We start from the raw sequence: 9,984 nt of genomic DNA on the forward strand, positions 1-9,984 counted from the left end.
GCATATAGAGAGCAAATAGTAAGCCTCAGTCTAAATCTTCTAATAAGAAGCACCCTGAAAAATTCCATTATAATCATGTTATTTTTCACTCTGACTTTAAAACAAAGAAAATTCAAATAAAAACTGGTCACTTTTATTTGCCTCCAAATTAATGTTGCTGTTTGCTGCTTTACTACTTCATTACTTTATTACTGTTCTGTTCTGTTCACACCAGTACACACAAGACCAGGCTATCTTAATTTTGCTAACTACATACTTAAAATCAGAACTTGGAACTTAGGAAGCTAGGTGTGGAGTTCCTCTCGATACCTGTCCCTAAAGGACTGTCCTGGGAGCACTGTGTCATTTGTCTGAACAGTCAGCAGTCAATGCTGTTTTCAGTCCTACTATAAATACTGGGCTGAGTTTGAAGAAACACCGTTTCAGAGCTGCATAGTTTGCTACCAAAGCCAGATTTTTCTATAACCTATGCATGACCCATGGATCTGTACCTATGTTTCACCACAGGCTGCGCATAAAAATAATTTCTGCAGTATTTTAATGAAAAAGTATATTTCACATTAAACAGTGATAATTACTTCAGCAGACTTTCATTTCAAAGGCAGGTATGAGATAGGATAGCTGAGGGCTGAAGCAATGTGAAACAGGCTGACATTCAGCGTGTACAGAATATTGGCCTAATATATGCTGGTTTATACCTGACAGAGTCTGTAACTAAGCACATACAACTAACACAGTTTATAGGTGTGAGGGTCCGACTATCCAGGGGCCAAGCTGTTTTCATGTCTTGCTAATGTATTTTCTAAAGAAAAACACACCTGCATTCAAACCTAAATAAGTCTATGTACAGCTAATTTAGGCAAGGAGGAAAAAAATGCTTTTGTCCCACCTTGAATTTCTGCTTCCCAAGAATTGGTTTCTTTCCAGTGTCCTGGACACTAACCACACCTACCCGCTCCATCCCAGGGCTATGAAACCTGTAGTCGCCGACAACCGCAATGCACTATCAGGCAGGGGGTGCCAGCTTGCTGTGGCAGTGTGCTCCACACCCCTCATCCTGACCTGACAATGAACAACCGTATTCAGCTCCAGCTGGAGCCGGGCGTTTGACTGCAGCAGCACGCCTGTCTCACAGAACACGTAACGGGTGCAGCCCAACAAGCAAAACAACTGAGTGACGGCCGGGCTGCGGCGGGGGCCTCTCAGCCTGGTGTTGCTTCTGTGAGGGCCAGGAAGACCCCGCACAGCTGTGACCATCAATCTGGGTCTGCACCCAATCCTCCCCGCTCCGCGCTGAACCATCGGGCCCAACCGACCTTCCGAACCGACACCTTGCTAAGGGCCAGTCGGCACACAGTGACCGACAGCCCCACCTCACCACGAGTGTCAAATCTGGCAAGTTGGAAATCTTTTCCCCCCAGGGACAAGGACTCTAACTACGGGGTGGGTGGATGGGCCTGGACCTCTCTCCTCCCCAGGCAGGGATGCCTCCTTGGCAAGGTTTGCACCTCCGACTACGGTGGATGTTACCCGGGATAATACTACTAACAGCAGCGCTGTACTTTCAATTCAAGCTCAAATTTTGCAGTAAGTGTATTTATCAATGGCAATTCTGAACTTGTTCCATTTGTTGCCTTAATGAAACATCTGGGTTTTTTCAACTTTGCCAAACAGTTTCAGTGAGAGTCCTTAAACTGGGCTCTGACAGGCAAACGTTAACTGGTGAGTGGCTGTATGCAGTTAGACTTAAACTCGCTGACCAAGTGTGAGACTAGGATTGGATCTAGCAGCACCTAGACTCCCCTCTGAGGAGAAATTTAGAAAGGAAGGGGACCCTCTCCAAACCCCAAATGGGTTTTTCCAAACTCCAAAATGGCCCAACAGGAGATCTGTCCTTCTTTGCCCAACCCCTGCCACAGCCGTTCATCAGACGCAATGTGACAGACCCCATCGAAGTGGTGGGACCTCAGGCACAGGGGTGCAGCTGCAGGGCCTGGGAAAACTTTTGAGACCCTAGATGCATGTCCTGGTGAGCTGTCTATCTCTTGGGGGATGCCATCATCCCATACCACCATGGTTTTCACAGAAAAGACTAAGACAAGAGAGCCTGAAAGGAAACATCTGTTCAGATGTGGTCAATAAAGGATCAGGCCTTTAAGGTTCTTTGGGGTATGTACCCAGTACCCACCATCCAGTGCAGATGTACCCAGAGAGACTAAACACATGCTGGCTCCACACAGTGCAGACGTGTTCAGATTAGCTCCAACCCCTGCTATCATACCTGTCTGTTATGGCTCAGAACAAGGATGTGCAAGCTCCATGATGAACAAGATGAGGCTCCTTGTCTGAGTAAATAAGATTTGTCCTGCTTCTGATGGTGAAAGCGGCGTAATAGGTAAAGGGGCTCCACATCCCATCCCAAGACATGCACATCAGCACGTTCACACAGGAGCTGTGGGATGGAGCAAAGAACTGAAGGTTGGTTCAACTTGTCCCCATAAGTTTCACTTGTTCTGGTGCATTTTGGATGTAGCAGAACTGCTTGTGCCTCTCTGACCTGCACCTGAAGTAATCTGCCATTCATTTAAATGGTACAGCTCTGTTGTGAGATGATTTGAACCAGCGTTACAAAGAAGCCTGTGCTTGCCTGGGTCCATAAATCACTCACTAGTACTGGAATGGGTTTTCCGTAGGTGCCACTGCCTGCCTCACAGCTGTATGCCCACAACAGCCTCCCCACAACACAACGACTCAAGGACTGGGTGCTTTCCTGCCTGCTTACTCTGGTCAGAAACCCACAATCACCATTTCCTTCTCCAGCGTTTCTAGATCTCTGTTGCTGCTCCACACAACTTGACAGCAAAGATGACAAACTGTCACTGTGGAATCAAGGTTCAGGCATTTCATCCAGGGTGGTAATATATCACGGCTCTCCCCAATTTCTGGTATTTCCCTCTCATTACTGTTGCCTTCACTGATCCTTTCCATGTCTGCCCTCTTATCTGTGTCACTGTCAGCCTTGAGTGACATGGTACCAGGTGCAGTCCCTCACAAAGACAGTGCACCAGCTCACTCTAATCTTTCCTGTCTTGATGTACTCTTTGTCCTTGTCAGGGACTTTAAATTCAAATTAAGTATACTTTCATCATCTTTCCCACCTTTCAGGGGATACTAGCAAGTGCTGTGGCACCAGCTTGGGGGCAGGTAGACAATTATGAGAAAGCTCATCCTAACTGATCCCTTGGAAACACTGCTTCTTTTTGCATTGTGTGTCACATTTAGCTCCTTTGTGTGTGTTTTGAAGATCTCCTCCTAAATTAAACAAATAAACCCTCTGGGATTAAAGTATCCTGTTTTTGCAGACCTCCAGCTGCTTACTGCCACTGCAAAAGGGTAGGTCACACTTCTTTATTCCCACACATCAACTTAGCAGCCACAATGGAGCCAAATGAAGTTTTTTTACTCATTTGGTTTCTGTGGTCTAATACCTGCCAAGTGTTTCACCACAGATCTTTGTCTTGCATCTAACAGCCTCCATGATCCTGAGCTGGCTTGCACCCAGCTACTAGCTGAGCCTGCAACAGCTTAGCTGCTGTGGGCAGCGCAGGCAGTGTGCATTTGGTTCACTGAGGCCACAAGCACATTACATTCAGGCTGGATCTCCACCTCGCAACAGGTCTTGGAGGAAAAAGAAATCCATTTGGGGATTGGTTTGCTTTTGCAGAAATAAGTAACAGCTCTTTTTTTTTTCATTTCTGTTGCTTATCCCACATAATAATGAATTAATTAGTTTAGGGACATTTATAAAAACACTGGCATACTTCAAGGTGCTTTTGGAAACTGGGAGACCTAGCAGAGATCGTTTAAAAGGCACACCAAGGCACCAAATGTATTGAACTATGAAAGAGTAAAATTTTTTAAACTGATTTTAAATAGTTTCCAAGTCAATAGAGCATACTGCAAACAAAAATATGAAAGCAACAGAGCAAGAATGGACTTTTATGTTGCAGGGTCCAGTGGTTTCTTGGCTGCATCCACATCAGCCCTTTAGTTTGGATCAGAAGTGCGTAGTTCTCCATCACCCCCACTTTTGTTTACACCACAGAGCATGGATCAGACTCCCCTTTTATGAAGCCAAATTGGAAGCTGCACACCAAGATTGCACCTAATGCACTCCTGACTCAAATGTATGTTCAGTCTGGGGGATCAGAGCAAAATAAGTCTAAAGCAAAAAAAAATATCTACCACCCTGAAACATACACATTGTGTACGTGCCTCCTTGGCATCAGCTGTTTCACATTGTAGAATCTCTCCTAGAGCAGTAGAATCATTCCATACCACTTTGTAATGCAAACACAGCCTATCACAACCTCTTCTGTTAAACGGAAAGCTGAAAGTATATACTGAGCAGTGCAGGAGTAACCCTTAGCATCTGCTATCCATGTGGCAAGATACAGCCAGCTCACCACTGTCATTCCAGTATTACTACTACCATGTATTTAAGTAGCACCTAGAAGCCCTTGACAAGGATTAGATCACAATTATAGGCACTGCTCAGACTTAATGAAGTAGTCCCTACCCCAAACAACATGAATAGAAAAAATATACTGAGCTACAGTCTAGCTGTAAGGGGAGCAAGACAGAGAAGTTAACTGCTGCAGCTATACAGTTCTCTAGACTAGGCATAAATGGGGTCACAAGTGAAAAATTACTTTGGTCTCATCCTTACCTAGATTTGAGCTCACCACTAAAATGCAAATAATCTGGCAGAATTAGTCAGCTTGTTTCAGCTGAGGCGAGCCCTGAGAACACAGAAAAGCCAGAGATCAGCAGTGAGGTGGGATGGCCAAACTGGGCAGGGAAACCTCCTGCAGCCTCTCTTTGCCAGCTTCTGGCTCTGAAAGCCTCTGCTGAGACCTGTGCCTTCCTAAGCATGAAATCCACCCCTGACAGCAACTGAATGTCTTTGATTTGTATGAATAAATTCCAACATGCCCTATGATTACAGCTTCGTAATATTCTGGAAGCAGATGGCAGGCACAGCTGACAGTGACAGCAGTTGTAAGTGCAAATAGGAGGTGGCGGAGAGGAGGGGGGAGATATGGAGTTGTCTTAGGAAAACTGTAAGAAAAGCAGCTCTTATTTTGAAGATGCAACTAAATGATGAAAGCAGGTAGGGAGGATTCAATTGCACTGGGAGAAAAACATCCAGCTCTGCTTCTTGAGCATGGTACAGCATGTGCTTAAATGTCTTACTAAATAGACAAGACAGGGGCAGAAAGACATTAATATATTCAACTGCATTTGACCCTTAGGAGTGCTGCTCTGCTCTCCTAGGAAATTAACAGTGGTAGACATTTCAGAAAGTAACACTCAGCACCTGGATAAACACACACAATAAATCCCAGCTCCCCCAGGACACCTCCTTACTTCTGGACCAGGTGAAAAAGTTCACTAGTCTGAGATAAAGCTCTTTTTGAAATCACGTTAGGAAACTAAGTAGCTGGCATTTATCAGCTGATCCTACCAATGCTTTAAAAATCATTACACCCTCACTGCAACCCATGAGGTGATACTTGCTTCATTAAGATGCAAGAGGGAATGTGAAACCATCCATGGTGCTAAATGAAGTTCTTACAGTGGCTTTTCAGAATATTTCCATTGTCACTCCAGGCAGCAAGGAGAGATTATTTCCTTCTTTCTATCATCCAAAAAGTTAAGCAATAGAGAGGAAACCTGAAGGAAGACAGTCAGTGTGTCTTTTTCCTCTTCCCTCCCCTCTGGCTTTTTCTTAAACATAGCATACATCAAAGTAAAAACTGACACGCGGTGCCCTAAAGCTCTCTGCAGCATGCTTTTAGGTTTTGGAAATTTCATTTTCTACCTTATGATGATTACATGAGAGACTATGAAATGCTTGCTTTGAGGTTCATCTTAGACAGAGATGTAATAAACATTGTGGCTTTCCAGTGTGATGGAACAAATTCTTCTGTAGATGGGAGGCGGGGGGAGTATGTGGTTAGTTTATACTTGAGCACTTGGATATGGGTGGAGATGCCATATGGGGAGTATTTGCAAGAGCTTAAAGGGGGAGAAAGAGAAGAAAAAGAGGGATTGGTGGCTTAGCCAGTGAAGTACTTGCTTTTGCTCTAAATGCAGTCCACCCTAGTTTCTCAGTCCCCACTGAAATGCAGGTGTCCATACACACAGACACATACACACAGACACACACACAAATCCCAATGCTATAATAAAGAATCCATCATATTTTATAGTCTCTCCTCAGCTAGGTTCCATGAGTGAGACACCACGAAGACTGAATTACATTTGCCTTGTAACAAAAAGGTTGTTCCTTCAGGTACACAAGACAAGATAGAGTTCATTTTAATCATGCCATGCTGTGCTGGATTACTTGTTTGCTTTCTGTCTTTGTGGTATGCTGTTGTTCAGAAGGAACCACACTGAGGCTGATAAATTTACCTTACTTCCAGCTGCTAAGTACGAAAAAATAGCCTTGTGTTGCCCTGATGTTCTTCCATGAAGCTTATAAAAACTGCTAAGGGCATCCATACCTAAAAAAGCGAAGGCCATCTGATCAAAACCTCTGACTTAAGACATGTTTTCACACTGATCCCTGAGTGAAGAATCCTGCTCAGTTTTATGTATCAACAATGTCCAGTGCTTTGCTTCTCCTTTAAAAATGTGTTTTAAATGTCTCTGCTGTCTTGATATGTAGGTCCCCCGTCAGTGCATGAATAGCCTTCCTCTGCCCCAGAGTGGGGAGGCATTAACCCCAGAGATGCTGGGGCATAGCCTGTCTGAGAACACAGGGAGGTCTGGGACAGGGCTGGGACCAAGACACTCTTCTGGTCTGGGATAGGTCTGAGACCAGGACACTCCACTCCTGGTCAGTGTCACTCGTTACCATCCGTCACACTCCTCACTCGCTCTGACTTACCCTGTATAGCCCAGTTAACTGATAAAAAAGTTACTAGACCACTAAAAGTGCAGAAAGCAGGTATCTGAAGTACAGTTCCTTTATGCACCAATTGCGCTGAAAATCAGAGCAGATCAATCTGCTGTCAGACAGCAGTGTGCAAACTAAGGGACAGAGCAGAGTAAGGCTAGGCAGGGCAACTCTTAACACCTTGTTAGAGTTATAATGGTAATTGACAAAGTAAACAGCCTCTTCCATTCAGTTTTCTCTGTTTGCCACAGCAGCACAGCAGTACCACTATCATGCACGCCCTATACATTGTGTAAGGCAATGGTAGGCTAACAGGAAGGAAATAATGACCAACAATTTCATGCTTCATTAGAGGACTATCTGCCTTGAATGACCAATAAAGTAGAATGGAAGCTCTTATCTGAAATCTTATCTCTGCCAGGAATAAATGAATAAACAAAACAACTTTTGCAGAAGCACCTTCAACACCAAGAGAAACATCAGGGTGTTCACCGTACAAATATTTTACTGGGTATCAAAAATTAATCCAGAGTCTTTATTCAAAGTTATAACGTATTAGGGCTCTGTGTAATATATCAGATAATGTCTTTGCTTGTCAGTGAAGTGAATCCTCCAGTGCATCCTTCTTACTCTTTACCACATTGTATTCTCCTATATGCATATGTACACTCACCCATGTGTGCTTTGAACTGCCTGATTTACATTATTTTCTTGATCTTCTGATTGTTAACAGAAGAGCCAGCTTTTTTTTTTTTTTCATGTTTTCTGGTGACACCATGTGTCTGTCTTACAATGTTCTTTTGTTGAAAGGAGTTCTTACTCACAAAACTGGGCTTGTGAGTTTTTCTGCTGCCCTTCCTGTGTAGTACTCCTGTGTCTAACAGCCAGAACTTAATCATGGGCTTTTACATCCAGATAAGAAAACCACAAAGAGCTGGGCTAAGACCAGTAAAGTCAAGTTCAACCATTTTTTCTGATTCCTACTAGACAGACTAGGCCTTAGCCTTGAGTTCTATCACCTCAGTGGCGTAAGTACAGTCTGAAAAAGAGATTATTATAAGGATATATAACATATTCCCCATGCAGATGCATTATTTTTGTGTTCTGTTTCTTTGGAGCCCCACAAAGCCAAAACTACATTAAAAATATATTGGACTGAAATGATAGAAATATGAATAAATACCAGAGCCCTGGTCTATTTAAATAGAAAATCATGTTAGTTTTAAAATAGAGGGGGAATCCATCACTTAGGATATTTTGCAGTGTCACTTCCTATTTTGTCACAAGCTCTCACTGGAGTCACCAATAAAAAAGATCTCTTAAAAAGACACCTCCTACACCAAAGAAGCCATGCCAACAAACCAACAGCCTTGAAGCACAGTCCTTTCAGGAACTATCTTTGGACTGTGCAGCTGACCACAATGAGTAACACTGATCTTGTACAAAAAGGGAATGCTCTCAGCTTCCTCATTTAAAAGCAAGCCGTAGCTGTGGAAAACTGAAGGAGGAGCAGCTCATTTCAGATGTCTGTCTGTGGAGAGCAATTTAGCGTCAGCACCTCAAAAACATCTGACTTAGGCCATATATAAATTGGTCCTGTAGAAAAAGTGACAGTAATACAACAACAAAAAAAGTCAGGAATGTAATTTTCTTATTTCTTTCTTAATAGGAGTTTCCATGCCTTTTTATTTCAAATTCAGAAAGAAACATCTTGAGCTGTCATATTCCTCCCAAAATGATGTGGGCTCCCAGGAACAATCCACACTCCTTTGCAGAAGTTTTCAAAACATTCACCTTTAACACCTAGGCAATGTGGCCTGAGTGGCTTCCTCCATGCATTGTGCCCACAAGAAGGAAATAATCACCAATGCATTCATTGCTGAAGTGCTCTTTATGAATGAAGTCCTTATCTGTCATTGTGAGTGTGCATGCTGTTTCCAGAGATGAAAGAGACACAAGCCTTTACCCCCAACATCTTTACTACCTGACTTCAACTTACCTGCAGTGTTTCAAAATCTCGATAGCTCACTCAGGTAGTTGAGGGCACTCAGCATACCCATAGCTGTGCAAAACATACTGAACAGAGATGGCCATCACCAGTTTGGTAATTATTCCCCTATTTTGTCATTTCAATAAGCCTCTGATGTTGCATGGAAAGCTCTGCTTCTCAAGTATATTGATGAGTATTCTCAGATGTTTGCAGTTATTGTGTAGCTCTGTTTAATACTTCCTCCTTTCTGACACAGAAGGAGCTGCATTCTAATACTGTTTTTATTATTTTCCATCAGATTCCACGCTTCTGCATTAAAAAAAAAAAAAGTGTAAATCAAGGAAGTAGTGTTGGAGGTCCATAAAATGTGAGACCATGAAAATGTCATCACTGTACATTTTATTTTCCTGTCTACTCTGAATCTCCCAAATGTTGTTAGTTTATTTATGGCTGCATTGTTCATTTGGGATACCTTACTCTTCAGAGGTAGTCTGGCCCAGTCCTCCAGCTCCACTTTCATGGTTTAGGTTGTATTTGGAATGGTTATTTCAGCTTCCCTCTTCATATGCAAGCTCATGTCCATCTGTCAGTCCCTGTGCTAAGCTTAAAGCATGCATTCAGTGTTGTTAATTGCATTTTCCCCAAGTCTAGCAAAATCATCTTACCTTGGTCACACTGTTTCCATGTATTTTAATTTTCTTCAATGGCCTGTTTCCTTTGACCAGAGCAGGCAGCTACAGGCTTCATAGAAGACCTTGGCAATGAAAATCACATTGTACAACTGATTTCAGTCCAGCCTTGTGTGAATGATTTGTATGACTCAGTCTGCCTTGCAAAAAGATGTAGCAGCTACCACCTGGGTCTTTATTTTCTTTTATAATAAAATTTGTATCAATCAACGGCCAGGAATTTTAGTCTTCCCTCAACAGGAAGTTGCAGCCTACTTCTACATTGGCCTTCTCTTGAATAACAGTGCAATCAGTAGAAGCATAACTTTTGGTTCAGCCTGCAAAAAATAATGGCAGTT

The 9,984-nt window shown here is 43.0% G+C and overlaps 1 long non-coding RNA gene across 1 annotated transcript in view; it reads right to left on the reverse strand.

Annotated features, from left to right (window-relative positions):
• Positions 1 to 1,877: 1,877 nt before the first annotated feature.
• Positions 1,878 to 9,984, reverse strand: part of LOC308056313 — a 34,912-nt gene continuing 26,805 nt past the window's right edge. The window contains exons 2-3 of the long non-coding RNA XR_013924776.1: positions 9,623 to 9,963; positions 1,878 to 9,266 (exon numbers count right to left, since the gene is read on the reverse strand). This is a non-coding gene — a long non-coding RNA (uncharacterized lncRNA). The remainder of the gene's footprint in view (positions 9,267 to 9,622; positions 9,964 to 9,984) is intronic.

The sequence above is a fragment of the Falco punctatus genome, assembly GCF_963210335.1.
Source record: "Falco punctatus genome assembly, chromosome: Z".
In the NCBI taxonomy this organism is placed as follows: domain Eukaryota; kingdom Metazoa; phylum Chordata; class Aves; order Falconiformes; family Falconidae; genus Falco; species Falco punctatus.